General features: G+C 38.8%; 1 protein-coding gene across 5 annotated transcripts in view; it reads right to left on the reverse strand.

The window, feature by feature from the left end:
* The window catches only part of Sik2 (salt inducible kinase 2), a 104,319-nt gene that overhangs the window by 38,838 nt on the left and 39,947 nt on the right, over window positions 1-25,534 (reverse strand). The window lies entirely within an intron of this gene.

Here is a 25,534-nt window from a genome sequence, read left to right on the forward strand (position 1 = left end):
TTAAGTAAAGAATTAGATTAGTGACTGTCTTACTTAGGATTATTATTTCTGTCATGAAACACTATGACCAAAAGCAACTTTGGGAAAAAGGGTTTATTTGGCTTACATATCCTAAATCACAGTTCACTGAGGGAACTCAAATAGGGCTGGAACATGGAGGTAGGAGCTGATGCAGAGGCTATAGGAGAGGGCTGGCTCAACCTGCTTTCTTATAGCACCCAGGACTACAAAACCAGGGGAGGAACCATCCACAATGGGGTGGACCCAACCACACTGATTAATGCTCTACAATCTTGTCTATAGCCAGTCTTATGATGGCAATTTCTCAAATGAGGTTCCCTTCCCTCAGATGACTATAGTTGGTGCCAAACTGACATAAATCAAGCACAGTAATAATATTCAGGTATCATCACATTTTCTCTCTGCCCTCATCTACATGGTTTATAGTTTTCTTTTCTTTTCTTTTCCTTTTTCTTTTTTTAAAACTCATGCCTTTGGTCCACTACCTTCTAAATATGATTGTTTCTTTTTAAAATTTATAAAAGACTTTGCAGTTTACAAAGTATACTGATACCAGAGTATTTTGCATCCTACAAACCTTTATGATATCTTTTTCTAATTCCCACATTATGGGCAAGAAAGCTGAAGATAAAAAGAATTCAATAATTTAGCTGAATTTAAATAACTTTTAAGTGAATTAGTTAATTAGGATCAGAACCTGGGACTGAATTCTTTTATCATCTCTTATAAACTCTTACTGAAATCCTAATCATCCTTTTAGGATCTTGCTCAAGTGTCTTGACCCTTGGTAGTCTTGTATCATTTTAAGTAAAAAGAATTTCTCTTTTCTGAATTTAGTTACTGTTATATTTTGCTGTGAAGAGACACCATGATTAAGGAAATTTATAAAAGAAACCATTTAATTGAGAGTTTGCTTACAGTTTCAGACGGTGAGTCCATGATCATCATGGCAGGAAGCATGGCCGCAGGCAGGCATGGCACTGGAACAGTAACTGAGAGCGCACATTCCTGAACCACAAGTTTATGGCAGAAAGAGGCAGATTGGGCCTGGCATGGCCTTTTGAAATCTTAATTCCCACTCACAGTGACAAATCCCCTCCAATAAGGCCACACCTCCTCCAACAAGGCCACACCCCTTAATCCTTCCTAAAGAGTCTTGGAACTTGGAACTTGGAACCAGACATTCAAATATATGAGCCTATTGGGGTCATTCTCATCCAAACCACCACAGAATCCCTTATCACATATCACACTCAAAAACACTGCAATTACTCTCACATACAAAAATATCCCAATGTATACATATATAATCTTAATGGTAACAGTGTGCTTTGAAAATAAACACACATCTAAGCATTTTGAGACTATAAATCAAGCTTTTCTCTACTATAATCTCCACAACACTTAGCACTACACAGGACACTATAAACATTTAACAAGCCTATTGAAATCTTATTATGGTGATGTTATGAACCTTTTTATCAACAAGTCTTAAATATAAATGGGTATTTTATCTATTCTGCATTTGCTAGTATCAGAATCTGAAATGGTAGGCTCACAGTGCTTCACTCTGCCTAGACAATAATCATCTACAGTTCTGAAGGAAAAGAAATGATCCTTTGAGAATATAGGAAATTTCTGGTAAAGATGATCAAACTGTCTTTAGGGAGGATTGTTTCACTGATTCCTCAACTTCCCATATTCCATATACATTATATTACAAATATAAAGGACTGAATAAATGTAGGCTTAGTTTTTTAAAAAGTGACAAAATGCTGTAGATATTTCTGAGGAGCACTGTAATATCTGGTTCTGCTTAGGAGTGCTTTGATTGACTAGTGAGCTCCTGGAGTGATCTTTCCATTCAGGATTCTCATCAATGACTGCTATGATCATGGTTCTAAAATGCCAGGACACACGGAACTCTCACAAGGCTTGTTAATCAGAGACTACTGGGTACTATGTCAAAGGCTGTTGAAAGCTTTAAGAAAGGGGCTGAGCACCTGCACCGTTTCTAGAAAGCATCCACGTGATACTGAAGATGAAGGCACAGGAATCAAAGTCTGAGACCCATAGCAACCCAAAGTTTTATCCTAACTGGTTATCATCACATGAATCAATGATTTCATATAGAATCGGAATTTGGTTTTTATAATTATTTATTCCGGCCACAAATATTAAATAAAATTTCCTTGGGAAATTTTTCTCAAGAGAGAATTTTCTATTATCAATTAGGGTTATTTAGTTCTTTTAACATCCTCTGAATGTTAACACCCTAGGAATGATTAAAAAAAATAAATCTATTTTTTTTCAGTAAGTACTAAGTTGAGAGTACAGAGCAGGCACAGCAGTCACTTCTGACACTAACACTACTAGAATCTGCATGTCTGGTGAATACCTTGTAGTAGGTTGGTTTTTTTTTTTTTTAAAACTCTTTGGTTCTTTACTCTTTTTTTTGTTTTGTTTTTTTAAATTTTATTGAGCTATTTATTTTTCTCTGTTTCCCTCCTTGCCTCTACCCTCCCCTCCAACCCTCTCCCATGGTCCCCATGCTCCCAATTTACTCAGGAAATCTTGTCTTTTTCTACTTCCCATGTAGATTAGATGCATGTATGTCTCTCTTAGTGTTCTCATTGTTGTCTAGGTTCTCTGGGATTGTGAATTGTAGGCTGGTTTTCTTTGCTTTATGTTTAAAAACTACTCATGAGTGAGTACATATGATAATTGTCTTTCTGGGTCTGGGTTACCTCACTTAATATGATGCTTTCTAGCACCATCCATTTGCCTGCAAATTTCAAGATGTCGTTATTTTTTTCTGCTGTATGGTAAGTACTTCATTGTGTAAATGTGCTACACTTTCCTTATCCATTCTTCGGCTGAGGGGCATTTAGGTTGTTTCCAGGTTCTGGCTATGACCAACAATGCTGCTATGAACATAGTTGAGCACATGTCCTTGTGGCACGATTGTTACTCTTTACTCTTTTGTGGGGGCCCACCACACAGCTCCCAAATAAGTGGATGGAGGCTTATTCTTATTTATGAATGCCTGACCTTAGTCTGGCTTGTTTCTAGACAGCTTTTCTTAACTTAAATTATCCCATCTATCTTTTGCCTTTGGACTTTTACCTTTGTCTATTTCTGCATATTTTTTCTTTCCTTCTTATTCCATGTCTGGCTGTGTGGCTGGTCCCTGGAGTCCTTCTTCTTTTCTCTACTTGATCTCCCCTCCCAGATTTCTTCTCCTACTTATTCTCTCTGCTGGCTCGCCCCACCTATCTTTTCTCCTGCTTTGCTATTGGCTGGTCAGGTCTTTATCAGACCAATCAGATATTTTAGACAGGCAAAGCAACACAGCTTCACAGAGTTAAACAAATGCAACATAAAAGAATGCAGCACCTTTGCATCACTAAACAAATATTCCACAACATAAACAAATTTAACACATCTTAAATTAATATTCCACAACAATGCCTGGGTTTTTATATTCAACTGTATGTAGTTATTTATTACTATGTTCAGGTTTTCTTGTCTCTGGCCAGTGAAAATTCCATCACACTGTCCATCCTCTCCCCCAGGGATGGGGATCATTCTAAAGTCCAGGGCATCATGTGTGCCAGGCAAGTGACCTACTACCTCTGAGTACATTTTTCATCCCTACTCCACACTGGTTTTTAACTCAATTATAGAAAAATTTACAGCTTGCTGTTTTCTAGCATAATAAAAGTGATTCACATTTATCTTGGATATTTCCTGTCCTGAACTTCAGTCTGCCATTTTTTTAAGGTGTGGTATTTTCCTGGGAAATTGTAATGGTGTGCTTACTAGTGATGGGTGAGGGGTCACTTCCATACCTTTCCAGAGACAGAGCTACAGGTAACTATTTCAAAAAAAAAAATCATATATTATTCTGTTTACTGCCATTTCAAAACTAATACTCTAGTTTTCAAAACAAATATTACATTTGTTTGACTATTTATTTATTTAGGTTTTTTGAGAGAGGGTTTCTCTGCACAGCCAGGGCTGTCCTGGAGCTCACTCTGTAGCCCTGGCCTCAAACTCAGAAATCTGACTGCCTCTGTTTTCCAAGTGCTGGCATTAAGGTATTGATCAACACCTTGGCTTTTATTTGTGTTTTTAAAAATGTCGTTTTCCTAAACAATCTTGGTTCTTAATATTCACATAAAGTACTTGTTCTATCCTAGAGCTAATATCAAATAATCTCAAAATAGCCATACTAATATTATTACTAACAATAAAACCACTGAAGTTTACAAGCTAATATTTCTGTGAAGTTCTTTTTAGCTTGAGATAACACTATTCTACAATATGCAATCTAACTATTATGCTTTAAAAGTACTTGAAAAAAAGGTTTGGGGATGTAGTTCAGTGACAGAGTACTTGTCCGGAGTAGGTTTCAATACTCTGCACTCCCTAAAATAAAGCACAGCTACTAACATGAGAGAAAGACAGCTGTGTATGTTTTCAGGTATTAGGAATGGCTTCTGTCTAATTTTACTTTGAATATATAAAACAATCTGGTACTTAGTATGAGGTCAACATTAAAACTAGATGATATGACATTATCAGAAGTCTTCTATTCTGGTCCCCTACTCGGTCTATAGGTAACTTTTTGGATTTTGATGTCTTTTGGTGTTTCATTTTGTAATAATAAAAAAAATGCCCACAATTGTCTTTTTCCTACCTTTTACATAAGAACATTTACTTTCCCTTTCAAACTTCATGAAAATTTCTCTTTCCCGTTAGTTCGTTGTAGACATTTCTCATATTTAATATAATTATGTAAAACTGAGGGCTCAGACAGGTGAGTTGACATTTATCTCTATCCCCAGGAAATAAGTTCAAGGCCAGGCTTGGCTACATAATACACTGTCTTAACCTCACCCCAACACTTTCTCAAAAATGAGGGGTGGGGTGTTCAGGAGCCAGGCTGCCAGAGTTTAAAATCTGTCATAGTTGCTGACCATGTGATCTTGAACAAAATGCAATCTATAACCCTTCATTTGCTAATCAAAAATGGAGATCATAAGAGAATTCTTGCAAGGTTATTTATAAAGATTAAACAACAACAACAACAACTTTCAATTTAAATGGAAAAAACCGTGGTATAGGTTCTGACACAAAGAAGTCTTCAAAAAAAAAAAAAAAAACCATTACTCCAATCGTGACTTACTATTGTTGTTGCTATTGTACTACTAGGGTTGATTCAGTGATTCAGGCCACCTCCCTTTTCTGCCCATCTGCCTTTTGTTATGTAGTTTCTATGCTTGACATCGCACTGAAATTGCTTTAAAGTCAAGGGCAATTCCCCTAGGTTAAATCCATTACCCTTTCTCAGTTCTCAACTTTGAAAGCCTTTCAATTATATTAACACTTAGTTGGTCTCCAATTTAAACATCTCTCTATTGATTCTGTAATTTCTTGGTTGTCTTCTATTTCTTTCACTAATGTGTTCTTACTCCTTTTCAAATTACAAGAAGCTACTACATTCTAGTCTGGGCCATCACCTCTTCTTTCTTCTCCCTTTTTTTTTCTTTTTGGTATTTTGAGACAAGGTTTCTCTGTGAAGCCCTGGCTGTCCTGTCGCTCTGTATACCAGGCTGGCCTCAGAAATCTGCTTGTTTGTCTCCTGATGGCTGGAAATGCTCTTTCTTCCCTCTTTAAAACAATGTTTTCAAAGTTCATCCCAGTCTGGAACTATTTTGGAATTTTTTTTTTAAGATTTATTTTTATTTTCTGTGTGTGTGGCCACAGAGGCCAGAAGCAGGTATCAGATGACCTGGAACTGAAATTATGACTGTGAGCTGTCATGTGGGTGCTAGCAATACCAAAGCCAGGTTCTCTGCAAAAGCAGCAAGTGCTCTCAACTGCTAAGTCATCTCTCTAGCCCCAAGGCTTACTAATTAATTAATTAGTTAATTAATTAAAAATTTAATGTATGAGTGCTCTGTCTGCAGGCCAGAAGAGGGTATCAGATCCTATTATAGATGGCTGTGAGTCACCATGTGGTTGCTGAGAATTGAACTGAGGACCTCTGGAAGAGCAGGCAGAGCTCTTAACTGTTGAGCCATCTCTCTAGCCCTGGGTCTTTTGTTTTTTAAAGATTTATTTATATGAGTGTGTGTATGTAGGCCACGTGTATGTGTGCTGCTGTGACAAGACGGCACTGAAGCACCTGGTGCTAGAGTTATCTTTGTGAACCACCTTGGTTGCTAGGAACTGAACTCAGGTCTTTTGTAAGGGTAGCAAGTACTCTTAGCAGCCGAGTGATCGCTGTAGCCCTGCTTTCTTTTTCTATACATAGTCTTTCCTCACAGAACTAATCTAAATTATCACCTTTGTGTGGAGCACCTTTGGTCTCCATTATTCTTAACTGGACAATGTTATTTTCTCCTTAATTTTTCACCTCAGGGATGCCTCTTAGTCACTGGTCTAGGACCTTCTGCTCATAGATCCTATGGAGAGCTGTGGTGGTTTGAATAGGAATGGCCCCCATAGACTCATGTGTTTTAGCACTTGGCCCATATAGAGTGGCACTATTAGGAAGTGTGGCCTTGGAGTAGGTGTGGCCTTGTTGCAGGAAGTGTGTCACCGTGGAAGTTGGTTTTGAGGTTTTATATGCTCAAGATACACCCAGTGTGGCATACAGTTTCCTTCTGCTGCCTGCAGATCAGGATACAGAACTTGCAGCTCCTTCTCCAGCACCATGTCTGCCTGCATGCTGCCATGTTTCCCAAAACGACAATAATGAACTAAACCTCTGAAGTATAAGCTAGCGCCAATTAAATATCTGAGAAATTCATGTCATACAGATTAGGGTTTATATAAGAAAACAAATTTCTCATTCTGCTCTGATAAATATAAAACTCAGCACATAGATTTTGATATGTAATAAATTCTAATCAGATACATGCTATCATCACTACATCACTACGCCGTGACAACCGTCCCTTCCCCTGAGAGACAGGGACAGCTTTTCCACACTCTTATCAAAGAAATGGGAAAACCAAGCCAGTTGAGTTTCCTTTGGTTTCAAGAATTTTAAAAATCATGTCATAATACTGGTAAACTTCATATTCTTCAATTAGAAATGATCAGTTAGAGCTGAATGGTAAAAGATTAATAATTTTTGAAATGAAATACTTAATGTTAAAGGTTTGATTTATAATTTTCACTTTTTATGTTAATGAAGTGTCTCATTAAGTTACCCATGCTGGTCTTTTACTTCTTAACCTCTTGCCTCAGCCTCTCCAGGAGTTGGGAATACAGATTCATGTGACAAGGTCAGCTCAATTTGTTGCAGAACCCAGTGATATTTTGTTCATATTTTAACAAATAAAACCTGCCCGAAGATCGGAGTGCAGAGTTAAGCCACTAGAGGTCAGCGAGTGGTGGCACACACCTTTGATTCCAGGACTTGGGAGACAGAGAGAGGGGATCTCTGTTAGCTCAAGGCCACCCTGGGCTACAGGAGAGACTGAATCTGTCTAAAAGAGGAACTGAGATCACATAAAGGTGATCCCAGCACGAGGAAGGTGGAGACAGGAGTGATGTGTGATGTGGCTGGGTGGGGTGGAGAGAGGAATATGAGGGAGGAGATGGGCTCAGCGCAGTCTGAGGTTTGGTGGAGACGGAGTCTGGAGATACAGTTTGAGGACAGGATCGCCCCCTTGGTCTGGTAGAGGTAAAAGAACTCTCTAGTGGTTGGCTTCTTTGCTTCTCTGATCTTCAGTATTAACCTCTATATCTGACTCTGGGATTTTAGAATTCATGCTACAGATAATTGGTCAGAAGTTCTGAACCAATAAATTTGTGAAGATTTCCTATTTCTAGCGACTCAATTTGCAGAGAAACAGTGCTTTAGGAATATGGAGGAAATAAGCCCCAAAGTTTTGACAAGGCAATGAAAACTGGCTAATTTGTGTTTTTTTTTCTCAAAAATTTAAAGATCCATTATTTTTTCCTCTAAAAAAGATTTATTTTATAACTACATATATATTTGTACGTATCTTAAGTGGATTTGTGTACCACAGTATGCAGGAGTGCAGGTGACCAAGGAGTTCAGAAGGTGGCACTGGGTACCTGAAGCTGGAGTGGCAGGTAATTTTTAGCTGCCTGATGTGGATATGGGAACCAAACTCAGCTCTCCTCTGCAAGAACAGTAAGAGAACTGAGCCATCTCCTCCTTACTTTCAGTTCCTATAACCAGATCTTATATTTTTCCTAACAGTTATTTCCTTTAATTAGAATTAAAATATATAAAATAAGATCACATTATTATTAAATCAAGACTCCAGTCTGTCAACTTAGTTCTCACTGGTTCTTACCAATCTTTGATAAAGTGCAAGAAAGGAAGGTTTATTAAGTAAAATCCAAAAAACATTTTAACATATTAGATGTTCTATATAAGCATGTGACTTCTAATAGGAGATAAATTAGGTGTGGAACCTGTGTTGAGTTAGAATAGTTTAGATTATCTTAATTTTATATATTTGGTTTAAAAATAATTTATAAAATCAAATTACATTCAACTTTTAACATTGAGACATTTGTGAATATAAAACTACAGATTATAAACCTCATTTTATTCTGTTTATTTTTGTAAGCACATAATCATTTCAGAATATGTGTTTGACAAAAATTAAGGAAATTGTTGCCTGTGTTATACTCTGGCAGTTTAATTGTGTTCAGCAATTTCCCTCCGTTATGCTGTTCACATCTGTTACTCTTCACTCAGTTCTAGTTCTATGGAGCTACTGAAGGAAACTGTGCTCTTCTAAGAAGTAAAATGAGGTTTTAGTCACATACTTTTTTGTTTGTTATTTGAGACAGAGTCTCACTGTGTTGCCTTTGCCTACCCTAGAATCATTATGCAGATGAGGCTGGCTTTGAACTCATAGAGATTCACCTTCCTCTGCCCTCAGAGTGCTGGCTGGGATTAAAGATGTGTGTGCTACCATACCCATCTAGTTATACACTTTTTTATTTTAAAGGTTATTTACCACTGGCTTCCATGTTCTAGTGTTAAATAACAATTAAAAGCAATATTCAAATTTTTCTAAAATTATGTATAACTCTTAAACAAACCAAGAAAGCAATAATACAACAATAATAGATATCAAATAAAAATTCAAAGTTTTTTTTCCCAATAAAACACAGGAGTAAAACAAACTTCTATGACTTTTTTTAAAGTAAAAAAATCCTAGCCGGGCGGTGGTGGCACAAGCCTTTAATCCCAGCACTCGGGAGGTAGAGGCAGGTGGATCTCTGTGAGTTCGATGCCAGCCTGGTCTATAAGAGCTAGTTCCAGGACAGGCTCTAAAACTACAGAGGAACCCTGTCTTGAAAAACCAAAAGAAAATCCCTAAATATAATAGAATAAAGTTCCAGGGTCAGCCACACCTTATTTTGAGTCCTGGCTCTATGTCCCATGCTTTGTGACAGTGGCAAATTATTTAGCCCATGGGTTATCTAGTAATATAATAAAACTCAGGGTTAAACTGTTCTGCACATGAATTCTAACCAAATGGAAAAGAACTTAGGGAATGGGTTTTTATTACACATCTATTCTGCTGACTTCGGTTATACACAATACTTTCTTTATTCTATTGCAAGATTCTAGCAGACACCTTACAAAATACATATTAGGAAAAAAAAATTCCAGTTCTGAACTGTTTAATGGTAAATAAAGGCCTATAAAGATAAATGGACAAAGAACATGACAACATGACAGTGGTCCAGTTTCCAACTACATGGCATACTTTTCTTTTGACTTTAAAAAAAAAAATTCTGAGTCTTTCACATCATGCTTCCCGATCCCATCCATCCACCCCCCAAATAAAACAAGACAATTTTAAGAGAAAAAAAATAAATAAATAAAAAAGGAAGAGGGAAATCTCATGGAAGCTGCAGTGTGGCACAAGTGATTCACGCAGTAAACCCCTTATCTATACATTTTTTAAGCCTTCTTATTTTAAATTGTTTGGACCTATCCAATGTGCTATTCATCCCCCCCCCACTTCCCTCTCCCCTTCCACCTACCCCCATGACTTCCATGCTCCCAATTTACTCAGAAAATCTTATATTTTCCCCCTTCTTAGGAGGATCTATGTATGTCTCTCTTGGGGTCTTCTTTGCTATCTGGGTTCTCTGGGGTTGGGGCCTGTAGGCTGGTTGTCCTTTGCTTCCTCCATTGTTGGTGGGAGTAAAATCTTTGGAAGCTTTTGGAAATCAGTAATGGTTTCTTACAAAATTGGGCATCAATCTACTTCAAGACCCAGCAATACCATTCTTGGGCATATACCCAAAGATACACACTCACACCACAAGGACATTTGCTCAATTATGATCATAGCAGCATTATTTGTAATAGTGAAAACCTGGAAAAAACCTAGATGCCCCTCAAACCAAAGAATAGATAGTAAAAATATGATACATTTATACAATGGAGTACTACTCAGTGGTAAAAGACAATGACATTTTGAGATTTGTAGGCAAATGGTTAGAGCTAGAAAAAGCCATCCTGAGTGAGGTAACTCAGACCCAGAAAGAGAAATATGTACTTACACATAAATAGATAATAGACATAAGGCAAAGGATATCCATTTATTTCTAGATGCAGCGTATATCACAAAGAATCATTGGTCTAGTCTGAGGTCCCTAGTCTCTGCTGAACTATTGATGTTGGGCCCTCATTGGGACTCTTGCTGGACATCCCATTGCTGGACGGTGTCTTGGGGATCCTGCAGCCCTGGGTCCACAGGACTGACAGCTCCCCTCCCCCCATACTCCAGTAGATCATAGATCGGGTAGATGTTGGGGTGGGCCAACACATAAACCTGGTTCTGGGCCTGAGTAAATTGCAGGATTGATCAGCCTGCCAGCTCTTCACCACCAGAGTGAGTTCTCCAGCATTGTCCTGGCTAGTTCAACCCCTGCAGCAATGAGTAAGGGTGGGGCCAGTTCTCTGGCTTTCCCTTCCACAGGGTTGGTTCTCCCACACCCACACCTTCTGGGCCAGCTTTACTGTGTTGCCCAGGCTAGGTGTAGGTGCCACAGTGCTGCAGCTGATGAGGGGGCAGGGCCAACTCTCTCACCTGCCTCAGGCATTGATGGGTGGGTATCTCTCTCTTGCCCATGCCAAGAACAAGACAGATGAGTAATGAGACAGCTCTCTCATGCTCACACCATCAGAGTTGGCTCACTCACACCTCTGCCAAGAAGGTCAGCTCTGCTGTGCTGCCCAGAAGAGGTGTAGGGCCTGCTCTTCGGAGTGTTAGAGCTGGTAAGGGGCAGGGACAGTTCTCCCATCTGCCTCAGGTGTTGATGTAGGGGGGATCTCTCCCCTACCCATGGCATAGATACTTTCTAAAAATTAGTTACATTGCTTTAGCAAGTCAATCTGAAAATATAATAGCTTCTCCTTCATGAATCAAATTAAAGATGCAAGTTGAATCACTATGAGGTTAAACTATGAAGCTAAAGAGTAAGAGTAATCATATTCATTTGTTTTTCAAGTATCTGTACTTGTCAAAGTACTTGGAACTTTGTCTTCATTATCCCCATTATTCATCTATGTCAACAGTAAAGACAATAACTACACAAATAAAAATGGTAACTACAGAGTATGGTAAATCTCAGATACAGTGTTCTCCCCTGGAACGATATGGAGAGATTTCTCTAAGAAGCTCCTATCGCAGCTGGGGAGAGAAGCATGCCAGCATGAGATGGCAGACACATGAAACCAAAGGAGAACCAGGGGCAGTGGACGAAGAGTGAGGAAGGGGATGGCACAAAATGCATCCGAGCCTAAGGAGCAGCCATTTTACAACATGGGCATACTGTGGGAGGGTTTGAAGTAGAAGGCATGAGATCTAATGTGATTTATATATTACAAACTGAAAAATAACTATACATTTCTTTAAAAAAAAATAAGATGCATGAGCTGAGTGGTGGTGGCACATACCTTTATTCCCAGTAATCGATAGGCAAGAGAGAAGCAGGTGGATCTCTGTGAGGTTGAGACCAGCTTGGTCTACAAGAGCTAGTTCCAGGACAGCTAGGGAAATACTAGGACACAGAGGAAATAGGAAATAGGACCCAGAGAAATACTGTCTTGAAATACAAAAACAAACAAAAAAGCTGTACATTTGAAATGTTAAAGAAATGTAGGTAGCCCTGCAGGACTTGATGGCTGATCTGGGACCATAGGAAAACTCAGTAACCAATACATACAGATTTACAGTTCATGTGACAAAAGAAGGCTAATTATTAAAAATCTCACCACTTTAAGAAAAACACAGAGGAGCCATCATTAAGCAATGCTGGCTTATAGACAAGATGAGATAGTGTCTGAAACATAGTAAACTCTCAATAATTCCAGAGAAATAACTGGGTATGCTTACTGATTCTATGCAGTAAAGTTTCATTATTTCAAAACTGTCTTAGGCAGTTATTATTTTTTAAAAAGGTAATTGAATAGTGTGGGAAAGTGCTACAATTCATATTTGATGATGATGATGTCATCTCAATGGTATTCAACATTCTAGACAATTCCCCCCAAATAGGTATTTTTATCCCACTTATTTTTATCATCTCTATAGGACCTCAAAGTCTGTTGTAAATTATTTCTGAGTAATGAATTTGACTGGACCGATAAATGAGTCATTCTAAACTGTACTGATGTGGTGTGCTATTTACTCAGCTTATGCTAGTGTTATAATAATATTTATAAATGCAATCTGGTCACACATCAACATTTCTTTACACAGATAAATACATTCAGATAGCTATTTTGATATGCAATTATCTCTTAAGAAGGGAAGAAATGTAGTTCAAATATTACGGTTTTGCAAATCACATAATTTCAAGAATTATGATCTAAATGTCAAACCAGGAGAGTAAGATACTGATGAAAGAAAGATGTTATTTGACATCTGAACTCCGTATATAAAAATACACTTTTTAACAGATATAAGGCATTGCCATTTTTCACTCGTAGAGAAAGAGGCAACATACCCACCCACACACATCCTTAAGTTTTCATTGAACTGGTCAGGTGGATTGAAAGGATGAGGCCATGCTGGGTTGTTTTGTTCAGAAATGTGCACTGGGAAGTTAAGCTTACAGACTGAGCTGGACAGAGCAGGAACAGTTTTTCAGTGAAGCAATTGCAAACAAGTTAGCAGAACTGTACATTAAGGTTCTTAGGTGAAAACAGTTAACAGAAAGTCTAGCCCTGTGCTTTTTCAAGCTATTTATCCTCAGCTTTCCATTTATTTCCAGGTTCAATGGTGGGAAGGCACAAATTATTAGGCAGGTTCTGAAGAATAAAGTATGATTCAATTTCAGAAAGAAGATAAAAGAAACAAATGCATTACTTATGACTAACTTAGCCAGGGAAGTAATTAAACAGACATCTCTAAAACACTGTCAATCAATTTCAAAAACATTGGGCTATGTTCTCAGTTCTTGGACAAATCAAATTTTGGAAGCTTCAGTTTTTAAGCATGTTGTGGAACAATAATCTTTTATCCTGTCACTTGTATTATTTTTAATAATACGCTGATTGGCCGGTAGCCAGGCAGGAAGTAGAGGCGGGGCAACCAGAACAGGAGAATTTGGGGAAGAGGAAAGAGTCAGTCTGCAGTCGTCACCCAGACAGAGAGGAAGATGAGAATGCCTCACTGATGAAAGGTACCAAGCCACACGGCTAACACAGACAAGAGTAATGGGCTAATATAAGATGTTATGAAAGAGTTAATAAGAAGTCTGAGCTAATAGGCCAATCAGTTTATAATCAATTTAGATCTCTGTGTGATTCTTTGTGACTGAATGACTGTGGGATCGGGTGGGACAGAAACCTTGGTCAATATAAGCATATCTAACTAGCATAACCTTCAAGTTTACCTTTAATTCAATATCAATATTTACATGGATCTTAGCTTTGTAAAGAAAAAAAACCATGGTTTGCAAATTTCCCTTGGTGTGTTTATATCTCATTGAATCCCCTATAATTTCTAGTACAACTTCCCCCAGGGTCCTTATTTAGTTCTGGAAAACATCAAATATATTGTTGGGGTAGCTCTACAATGACTTGTCATTAAGTAGCAGGGCTAAGAGAACAAAATCCTGGATGGTAAAGACCCATTGCTAGAAGCTAGAAGAAAACATATCAAAGAGGTTCACAGGAAGGCCAAAAAAAATAAAATGGCTGCAATTTGGGCAATCTAACACAGGCATGGAGCTTGTGCTTTTACCCAGGGTAGCATCAGAAACTAAGATATGGCATCTCATGAAGCTATTGGCAACTTGTAGAGGGAAAAAAATACAACCAAATAAAAGAACTTTGTAGTCATTCAACAAATGTCTTCTTTCAAGACAGCAAAGAAATTGTTCGTGTTTATGCAACCTCCTAGTGATGATGATCCTGACTACAGGAACAGATACAATTTTGAACAGGTTTCCTTTTGCAACCTTTATAATTTTAATGTTGGCAAAAGGGCACGACTTCATAGAATTGAATTGCAATTTAACTTCTGCATTAAATGATGTCTGTAAGTGGTTTAAATGGTTAGTTTTGTGCTACATTGTGGAAAAAGATTAATCAAATTGTCACTCAGAGGAAAGTGAAGTACACTATTACCCTGTACTGCTAAAACAAAGTTTGAAACAGGGCAACTACAACACATTTTGGTTGCAATCTTTAAATTTTGTTAAAACTAATCTTTAAGTTTTGTTAAAGCCAGTGTTCAAACTCATAGTAGTAGAATCAACAGAATTATAGGAACGTCAACCTTTTGACATTGTGATATGATGCTGTCATCTACAAAAGTTGTGGGCCACATCCATAGCTATCCTGGGATGCATATGGTCCACAGCTCAAAGGTTTGGCATACCCAGTTTAGAGGGTGTCTCACTGTGTGTTCCTAGCTCAGCATCCTACACCTTGTTGTTTAGTCAGCAGTTCCAACAGTTTGGGACCTATCCTTCTACCAATCTTTTCTGTCCTCCCCCTTTTTCCCTACTAGAAGCAACAGCAGAATTTACTTTGTATGTTTTTTAGACATCTGCACTCTTTTTCAGAATGAAAAATTCTACATGCACCAGCAAAGAAATACATTTGAATTTTAAAAAGCTACATGGAAAATGTCAGTCACTGAGGAATGGGATGGCCCTGGAGATTGGTGCAGCTATTCTGTTTCTGTGAAAGCCCAGTTTTAGGTGTTTGTCACCTTACCCTGGCATCTTAATCCTTTCTCTGTAGTTCTTTTCTTTTTCATTAGATTTTGAGAATTTCATACAATATATTTTGATTGTTAGGCATGGTGGCACACACCTTTAATCCCAGCACTCAGGAGGCAGAGGCAGGTGGATCTCTGTGACTTCGAAGCCAACCTGGTCTACAAACTGAGTTCCAGGCCAACCAGAGCTGTTGTATGGAGAAAAACCAAAACCAAAACCAACCAACAACAACCAAAAAAACCAAAACCCAATATATTTTAATCATATTTTTTTTCTTTTTCTTCAACTCCTCCAAAACTCCCCTACCTCCCTACCCTAAATTCATGCTCTTCCTCTCTTTAAAATTGCATAAAATAGTATTGCTATTTTTTCATTTAATGAAACAGGATCTCTCTCATTCTTTAGTCCAGATTAGCCTTGAACTCATGGTCATTCTCTGCCTCAGCCTTCAAAATTCTGGAATTAGGGGCATGAACCACTGCGTCTGGCTTCTATATATTAATAGTAGCAGCATTTTTAGATACAGGTAAATTCTTAGGGAAAGAAATGTACACACACAAATGTATTTCTTCTATCGCTTTAAATTCTGGCCAGTTTAGTTTTATTAATCAAAATAAGACTTGGCTAGAAAGCAGACAGAAATGAAGCATACATGAGCCACACTAAAAGATAGACTCAATGGAAGAGTTCTTGCCTAGCAGGCACAAGATCTGATTTGCTTTCTGGCACCTCAACATAAATAATAATAGAAATTAATTACAATCCTCGTTCTCTTTCAAGCTTTTATTTTATATATCTGTCACTCTTTTTCATTCATTAATACTGGCACCCTGCTAAATTGCATAATCTGCCAGGTATTCACTAAGCACACATGGACATCTACTGTACACTTCAAACTGACCATGCCCCAACAGAACTCCCTGTCACCACCTGCAAGCCTGCACCTTCCCTCCTCTTTCTGACACAGCCATGCACTACTTTATTTCTAAAGTTAATCACTCGACTTCTTTTTCTCTCTCTCAATCCAACCTATCAGTAAATCCACTCAACTTTAACTTTGACATTTTGCCATTATTATTTAATTCCATCAGTTCTTCTCTGGTACAGGCCACACCATTTCCTTTCCCAAACTACTGAAATAATTTCTCAGCTAGTTTTCCTACTGCTGCTTGCCCCCGACCTCCCAGTGATCTTGTTAGTCTTTGGCGATTACTTAAGTGAATCTCTTTAAGGCAGGATTACATTTACAAGTTTGGAAGTGTAAGAGTCTAACTATGTTTAGTGGAATATTATTTGAAAAAAAAACAAAACCAAAAGCATTCTAAAAATTCATTAGTCCAAGAAACATTCTAAAAATCCATCAGTAAAGGAAAGGCATATGAAAGAATTCCATGAAGCTGTTAAAAATCATGATCTGTATGCATTACCATAGGAGATTCTCCTTGCCTCTTATGTACCCATTCCTTCTGAAATACCTTCCTCACTGAAGAAACTTCTGGTCACCTTTCAAGAAGCTCATCCCAGAACATCATCTCATGAAAGAAGTTGTTTACCCCTCTGCTTTGCTAGGAATCAGGTACTTCAAATGTTTGTCAGATAGGATAAAGGATAAAATAAACACACACACCCATAACATGCATGCATGAATGCTTGCACGTGAACATCGGGTTATAGTGCTGCATGCCTTTAATCCCAGCACTCGGGAAACAGAGGCAGGAGGATCAAGGCTACACAAAGAAACCCTGTCTCAAATAAATAAATAAAAACCTCACAACACACACACACACACACACACACACATACACACTTTAACTAACTTGAAAATTTTATTATGCATATCACTTGGTATCTATTCTGTTTTTACTTTGAATCTAATATAATTTATTTGTATGCCACAGCATCTAGTACCGATAAGGAACTATGACCCTTTCCAGTAATCTTAAACAACAGTATATGGAAATGTGTTGCAATAAAGAGGTGTTATTTCATAGTTTTAATATATAATTAAATTATATATTAGTATATAATATACTAATAGTATATTATACTTACCTTAGTATTGTTCTAGTGCTCGAACAAACACCAAATGCAACTCTTATAAAACAAAGTATTTAACTGGTAGCTACTTACAGTTTCAGAGCATTAGTTTACTATCATCATGGCGGAGAGCCTGGTAGTAAGCAGGTAGATACTAGACTAGTAACTGAGAGCTACATCCTGACCCATAGACAGAGAGAGAGGAAGAGAGGGGGATGGTGAGAGAGAGAGAGAGAGAGAGAGAGAGAGAGAGAGAGAGAGAGAGGAAGGGAGAAGGGAAAGAGAAAAAGAGAGAGGGAGGGGAAGGAAGAAGAGGAAGGGGCAGGGGACAGGGGAAAGAGAGAGAGAGAGAGAGAGAGAGAGAGAGAGAGAGAGAGAGAGAGAGAGAGAGACTGGACTTGGTGTGAATTTTTGAAACCTCAAAGCCCACCCCCAGTAACACATTTCCTCCCAACAAGGCCACACCTCCTAATCCTTACAAACAATTCCACTACCTAGTGACTAAGCATTCAAATATATATGTCTATGGGGGCCATTGTTATTCTAACCACCACACACAACATACAAGTTACTTATTTGTGAAGATTAATCTTGATTGTCAACTTGGTGGAATTTATAATCACCATGGAAATGAATTTCTAGGCACATCTATGGGGATTATTCAGATTCATTTGATTGGAGTGGGAACCTACTCTTAATGGAGCAGTGCCATCTCACGGACTGGGTGCTTGAGAAGAATAACAAGGGGAAAGCAAGTGTGCACCACACCCATCACTCTCAGCTTCCGGACAGCAGTTACAAGGTTACAGGCTGCTCCAAGCTCCTCTGCAAGACATTCAAGACTTTCCCACGACAATGCAAAACCCTTGACCTGGGACCCAAAAATAAACCCTTCTTTAAGTTTCTTTTGTCAGGGTTTTTACTTTTTGTTTTTGTTTCCTACAAAAATAAAAAAACAAATATACTATTCATTTTGTTTTTGTTTTTTTGAGATAGGGTTTCATTGTAGCTTGCCCTGCAACTAGTTCTTGTAGACCAGGTTGGCCTTGAACTCTCAGAAATCTGCCTGCCTCTGCCGCCTGAGTGCTGGGATTAAAGCAGTGTGCCACCACCACTTGGCTACAAAGTAGATTCTTAAGAAAACAGATTATATTTTTATTTACTTATTCTGTGCATGTATACATGGCACACTGCATGTGGAGGTCAGAGGATGACTTATCTTTTCACAATCTTTTATTTTCAAACATACCTATTTACCAAAACACAAGGGCTGATTTAAATTAGAGTGTCCCAGCCAGATGTAGTGGTACACACCTTTAATTTCAGCACTCAGGAGGCAGAGGCAGGCAGATCTCTTTGAGTTTGAGGCCAGTCTAGTTACAGAGCAAGTTCCAAGACAGCCAGGGTAACACAGAGTAGCCTTGTCCTGAAAACCAACCAACCAACCAAATAAATAAGTTAAGAGTGTCCCTTTCTAACCCCACAAAGATTTCGGTTAACTTTTACAAAAGGTCACGAACAAAGAACACAGCCATATTCTAGACAGGGTCCTGGGATGTCTGAAACAAACTCCCACAGCCTTCTGTCACATCGCAGTTTATCAGAAACTCTGTGGCAGTTAAAATGGCTTTGGATTTGTTCCATAAGATAAGCTGAAATCTCCAGGGTACCCTTCCTGAAGGTCCTCATGTGGTCCAGTTGCTAGTACATGTAGGGGATCCCTTGAGAAAGCATAACTAGGTTTGTTTCAGCATCACACATGAGAGCCCCTGCCCTGGCTGCTTCTTGCCAGGAGGGCAATTACAGCCACAGTTAAACCAGGCTGTTGGGAACTCTCCAAGGTTCTGACACCCAACGGTGGTCTAGCATCCTAGGAAGCAGTAGGAGCATAACTGAAGTCCTCAGCAAACAGGCGATCAGTGGTCCCTGGTCACTTCTAACTTTTCATTCTCATGACTCACATCCAATTATAACCCAGTCTGCTTTATATTTGCCTCGTGGGCTCCTGGTGTACTGCCATAGATACCTCAATCTATTCTTTTCAGGCTTCAACTATTTCTCACATCCATTATTTTAGAATTAGAGTTCAATAAGTTTTAGAAGAGAGCTTAACTTCAATTTGATTGGCATTGCAGGGCTTCTACAATTGAGAAAAATAAAATTATAAATTCTTAGGCCTGCTTTTTCCTTCCAGAAAGTATACTAAAGGCTGCAAGCTGAGGAAAAGTGGGAAAGATGACAGTGGTATGATCAACAGCAGTAAGAGTTTTCTTCTCCTACCTGCTCATCTGGATCTAGGCAGCTGGGCCTTTGTGAGCAGAGATAAGAGGCAGCCTGCAGTGCTACAGTGCCCTGCTTGCTAGTACATTTCTCTAACAGGAGGTGTATATGTGGGTGGGATGGGGTAGAAGGTGGAATACTGTATCAAAGAAATGTCAGAATCAACTCCAAAAGAACTCCTGACTTTATCTTACTCTTTCACACTCCAGTTCATGGTGCACCAACATTTTCCTATGAGACACAGTCAGAAGATAAAATTTTCTCCAAGAAATTTTACAAGTCTTTCAAAAAATAGTTTCACAGAGAAACAAGGAAAGGTCAAGGCTGTGAAACTAGTCAGGGACTAAATTGAGCAGGAGTTTGTGTACAAACTAAATGAAAGAAGAGCAAAAAAGCGTTGCATGGTGTTTGTCTGAGGAAACGGAGGTTTGATCCTGGCTTACTTTTCCTCTGCTTTCTCCCTACAGGGTTTATATAACAGTTGCAGCACAGGCTCCACAGTTAAATGCCTGATTTCAAATTCAGCTGCCATCACCAGTTAGCTGTATGACTATGGGCAGGCTACTTTCTTGTCCTGTGGTTTCCACTGCATATTACAGATAATTATTTCAGAAGATTTTATAGATAATTAAGTAGTTAGGGTTAAACATTTAAAATAAATGTGCACAGTGTAATGAGTATGTATTTACTCTTCCATTCAAAATTTATCCTGAAGATGACTGCTTACTATCCCCTACACCACCATTTACTGAATGGAGGCCATTAATACTTCATGCTTGAATCTCAGGAATGGCCCTAAAAAGTGGTTCTCAACCTGTGGGTCGAGATCCCTTGTGGAGTGGGGGTGTTGAATGGCCCTTTCACAGGGTTGCCTAAGAAGAACATCAAAAAACAGGTATTTATTGTTCGATTCTTAACAGTAGCAAAATTAATTATGAAGTAGCAACAAAAATACTTTTATAGTTGGGGGTCACCACAACATAAGGAAGTATATTAAATGGTCACAGCATTAGGAAGGTTACGAAATACTGTTGGTTCTCTGTCTCCATTCCACTCTGTTCTCCAAACACGAGTCAAAGGGATTACTGAAAACTAAGTGCCACATCATGTCATTAATTAGAGCAAAAATTTTCACTGGTTTCCAGTTACTCGATATCAAATTTCAAGTCCTTACCATGGTCTATTAAACCCTACAGGATCTAACCACTGCTCATCCCCAGTCCTTGCTGCCTCTCTCTTTAGTTACTCCTACTCACTGTGTCATCCTGGGCTCCTACCTCAAAGTCCTTGTTGCTCTCCGTGCTTATAGAGCTAGAGGCTCACATTGTTTTCTTCTTTAGAGATACAAGTCTGTAAATTCAAAAAGATCTTGGAGCCCTTCTCAATCCTCTACATTTTACGGTTTCTCCTTCTTACCAACAAAGGTTACTAAGATACTAATTAGGAATGGACTGGATGAGCATGAGCAATGTCATGAATTTAATCCTTGCCTCCCCACCTAAAACAACAACAAAAAATCAGACCCAAATTAGAAATATATTATTACAGATCTTTGAAAAGAGAGTTTCTAAGCTATTTTAACTTTCCTTTTGAAGTTTTTTCTTCACAGTTCTTTTTGTTTGTTTTGAGAAGGGGTCTGTGTTGCTCTGGATCTTGCTATGTGGATGAGGATGGCCTTGAACCTACAGAGACCCCATGCCTCTGCCTTGAGAGTGCTGGGAATAAAGACACGCACCACTACACCCAGCTCTCCTCTATAGTTTTATTCTTCAATGAGGTTGTAGTTTAAATATTTTGCTTATACACTATATCAAAGTGATGGAGGTGAATGCAGATACTCAGTACTGTTAGACTCACCACAATAAACAGCATGCACAAAATTAGCATGATACAGACCTTGAAGAAACTGGCTCTCCTTTTGAGAAGTTAAAACTGAAAATTGTATTATATAACATGTTTGTGTATTAAATATATTAGGATGAAATTTTAGAAAATTATGTCTTTATTGGTACTATTCTCTTGGATGGTGTGCTCATTATAAGCAAAGGGTTTTGCATAAATTACAAATTTTGCAAAATTGTTATGCGACTGATATTTTTACGTAAAAGAGTAAGATGCATTACTCACTAAAACCATTTACTATGGAAAAAAATCTTCTGTGTCTTCAAGAAAACTGCGTCTTCAAGGATGTAGCAGGTAAGCCAGAAATGGCGTCATAAGTCTTTAAGACCTGCACTTGGGAAGCAGAAGCAGGGAGATCTCTCTGTAGGTTCAAGGCCAGTCTGGTCTACATAATGAGAGGTTTAGACTACTCTGCCACACATGAGACTCAAAAAATTAAAACAAAGAAACAAAAATTAGAAGACAGATCTAAAGAGGCATGTACCAGACATACTGTAGGGGACCCACAAATCCTCTGGAAGGCCTGCCTCACTGTTCAAAGCAGCCTTGAACATGTCAGCTGCATTAGTCAGCTGCATGGAGTTCTGACACTTTTGAAATAACTTACTTCTGGCCAGTTCTATCCCGGTTTTGAGTGACTCCTTGCTTTAAGCTTCTTGAGGAGGTGACACATCTTGGTGGGAGCACATGGAGAAGGAAGCTGCTCACCTTGTGGCAGCTGGAAGTGAAAGGAAAACAGAAAGGAGCTGGTGCCCCAACATCCCTTTTCAGGGCACATTCCCAGTAACATTGGGACCCACACAAAGCCCCATCTCCTAATGATTCCACTGATACCCAATAATCCCTCCCTGGGGACCAGGCTGCTATCACATGAACTTTGAGGAAGACTTATCTGAAGCACAGCGTATATTATGCTATTCCTAAGTATTAAGTATGTAGCATATGATACATATGCCCACACTTGACCAAATGATAACTATAGCACACTATCTTTATTTAAGGACACTCAAATCTTCTCAGTCAACTTCACAGTGACTTTCACTTTAAAAGAGCACGTTAGCCAGGTGTAGGGTCACCTGTCTGTGATCCCAGCACAGGAGGTAGAGCTAGGAGAATCATGAGGTCAGGGTTATTCTTGGCTATATAGTATAAGTGTGAGACTGGCCTAGGTTTTATGAGGCCCTGGAGAGAAAGGAAGAAGGAGAGAGGATAGGATGAAGGAAAGAGGAGGGAACAAAGGAGGGAAGGAGAGACGGGGCGGGGGGAGGCGACAGATAAGATACACCATTACTATTCCCTTCCTCTTTCCAGTTATGCCTCCATTTATTTTAGAGGAGAGTGATGACTCCACACAGAAGGGCCTGGCTGGTTTCGGGCACCCCGCACTTCTCTGCGCCAGTGCTGGCTCAGGACCATGGCTCTTTGGTTGACTCTCTTACAGCAGCCCCTTGAGCCTAGGCTCATCTCTAACTACAAACCTGGGGGAAAACTTGCTCATTTTTAAGTAGGCTTTAGGAACATCTCACTTCCTAATTCTAAGGAGACAACAGCACTTTCTGCTGGAAGTACTGTTAGTGGGGTCATACTACCAGTAAGTCACAGGTGACGCTGATGGCAAAGAGAGGGATGTTTAGAATGTGCGGTTCTTACCAACTAACTGAAGGCTGTCCTTCGTACTGTGGAAGGTAAGACATTTCCTCACACCTCAGGCAGTCTGACTCAGTTTTTTGTACTTGTAATGAAAAGCTGCCTGACCAGAAGGGATACTGTGAGCTGGACTGAAAAGTTTTACATGTGGTGGTAGTGGCACAGGCCTTTAATCCCTGCACTTGGGAGGCGGGTGGATCTCTGAGATCAGGTGAATCAGGCCAGCCTGGTCTACAGAGTGAGATTCAGGAAAGTCAGGGCAAAACAGAGAAATCCTGCCTTGAAAAACCAAAAATGAAAAAGAAAAGGGAGTTGTATCAGATTTTCACTCTTGGGAAAATGAGAGATAAAGAGGGAGGTGGCCAGTTAGTTGTAAAAATTTGAACTGAAACAGTATATATAAACAGGGAGCTTGTAAGACCAGACAGGAAAAAGGCTGGGAGGAGACGAGGAACAGAGGAGTGTAAGCAGCAAGAAACAAAGAGGCTGTTATAAGGAGCAGAGCCATTCCTTTAGGAGGAGATTTCATTAGGCTGCCCAATTCCCAAGATAGCTCAGCTAGGTTGCCTTCTCAGTAGACATCTCAATAAATCTGTACTGTGCACCCCATAAAAAGGGTTGGGCTAAGAGTGTTCCATCACTTAGCTAAGCTATACGGGGGGTACAAGAAAAGGAAAAAAAAACTAATTAGGCTAAAATTTCAAATGAAAATAACAATAGTTGAGGGAGGCAAAAGATTTAAGAATGGCTTCAATGACACTATAATGTAACAAAGACTATACACATAAAAAATATAGAAAGATTTACATAATTAGTGCAATACAAACTGACCTTTAAAGAGAATAAAGCACCACATGTCAAAGTGTTCCACGACAGGAAGGTTTCTGAACCAGCATTAGAATTTCAAATCTTTACCTGCCCATATTTTGACCTTCCTTTCATTCTCATGCTTTTAAATTCACACCAAAGCCTGACACTTCTCTCTGCAATTGCTTTTCCACCACGTGTCTCTTTTCTTCACTTCCTCCTCTCCAGGTAAGCTCTGTCAATACTATCCTATATTAGTCTTGATTAAATTCCTTCAGGTTCCTGACAGGGTATCACTATGGTTTAGATCTTCCAATTCTAATACTGATTTGTCTTTCTAAAGCAGAGCTCAGAACATGTCATTTCCCCATTTAGAAACTGAAGAGCTCTTCCTGCCTGTGAGCTCAAACAAGCACAGGTTACTCCTTAGCCTATTTAGCATGCAGAGCCTGCATCACCAGCTTCACTGTCTTCTATGCCCTCACTCTCCTTTCCTATTACCAGCTCCTCCTACTACCCACCCTTCCGCCCTCATGTGCTCCACTCAGGTTGAACTGCTTTGTTCTCCAGGTAAACCTCATAATTTTCTATTTCTGTAGTTTGTTCACTTTTACCTTCATCTGAAACTGCACCCCACCATACATAATCTAAATTATCTTCATAGGTAGGGGCTGCAGAATTTTGAAGCAGCTATATATACTATTCTGATTAATAAGATCAACATATGAACAGATCAAAAGCAGAAATATAAAAAAATCCCTAAAAAGGCTTCAAATTCTCTAATACTTTATCAAAACAAGAAGTTTACCAAAAAACATAGTAGCAACCCAAATATCAAGCAACTATTATACATCAAGCAGAACACGTTTTCAATAGTCTTTCATGTTCCAAATCAAATGCCATCTTATGCAAAAAAACCCTGCCTTGCTCTTTAAGTTTGCTTATTGAGACAAGAGTAAGTTTCAGATATTCTAAGATACTTGAAAACGAAAATCCACAACAAACAAACAAATACTCCCATCCCCCAAACCCAACAAAACAAAATCTTACTGAAAATGAAGTTTATAACACAAATAATGACTAATAAGTCATAAATGCTCAATAAACATATTCATAAATTTATTATGAAGCTACTGGAAAACAAAAGGACACTGAAGTTTCCTTTTCTATCTTCAGACTAAACCATGAAAATTCTTTTCAAGGAGTTTTGGTGTGAGAAGTCTTTCTGTACATGTATTGATTTTATTGGTTAATAAAGTTGCTGCTTTTGACCAATAGCTTAACAGAAAATAGCCAGGCTAGAAGAGACATATAGAGAGAAAGAAGGCAGAGTCGAGAGGAGCCATGTAGCCCTGCCAGAGATAGACACCAGACGGGAACTTTACCTGTTAAAGTTTATTGCAAATAGTATAATTTCAGTATGATTATTTTGGGTCTGGGCAGCCAGAATGAGCAAGTGGCCTCCATCAACAGCGTTTCACTATGTGGACCATAATTCGTGTTGATGAATTTTAAGTGTAGTGTGTGTTGTGATTTGAAATTCAAGAGTTGCCACTCACTATCATGCGCTGGTGCTGTG

Source organism: Myodes glareolus, chromosome 4 (assembly GCF_982192425.1).
Source record: "Myodes glareolus chromosome 4, mMyoGla1.1, whole genome shotgun sequence".
Taxonomy (NCBI): domain Eukaryota; kingdom Metazoa; phylum Chordata; class Mammalia; order Rodentia; family Cricetidae; genus Myodes; species Myodes glareolus.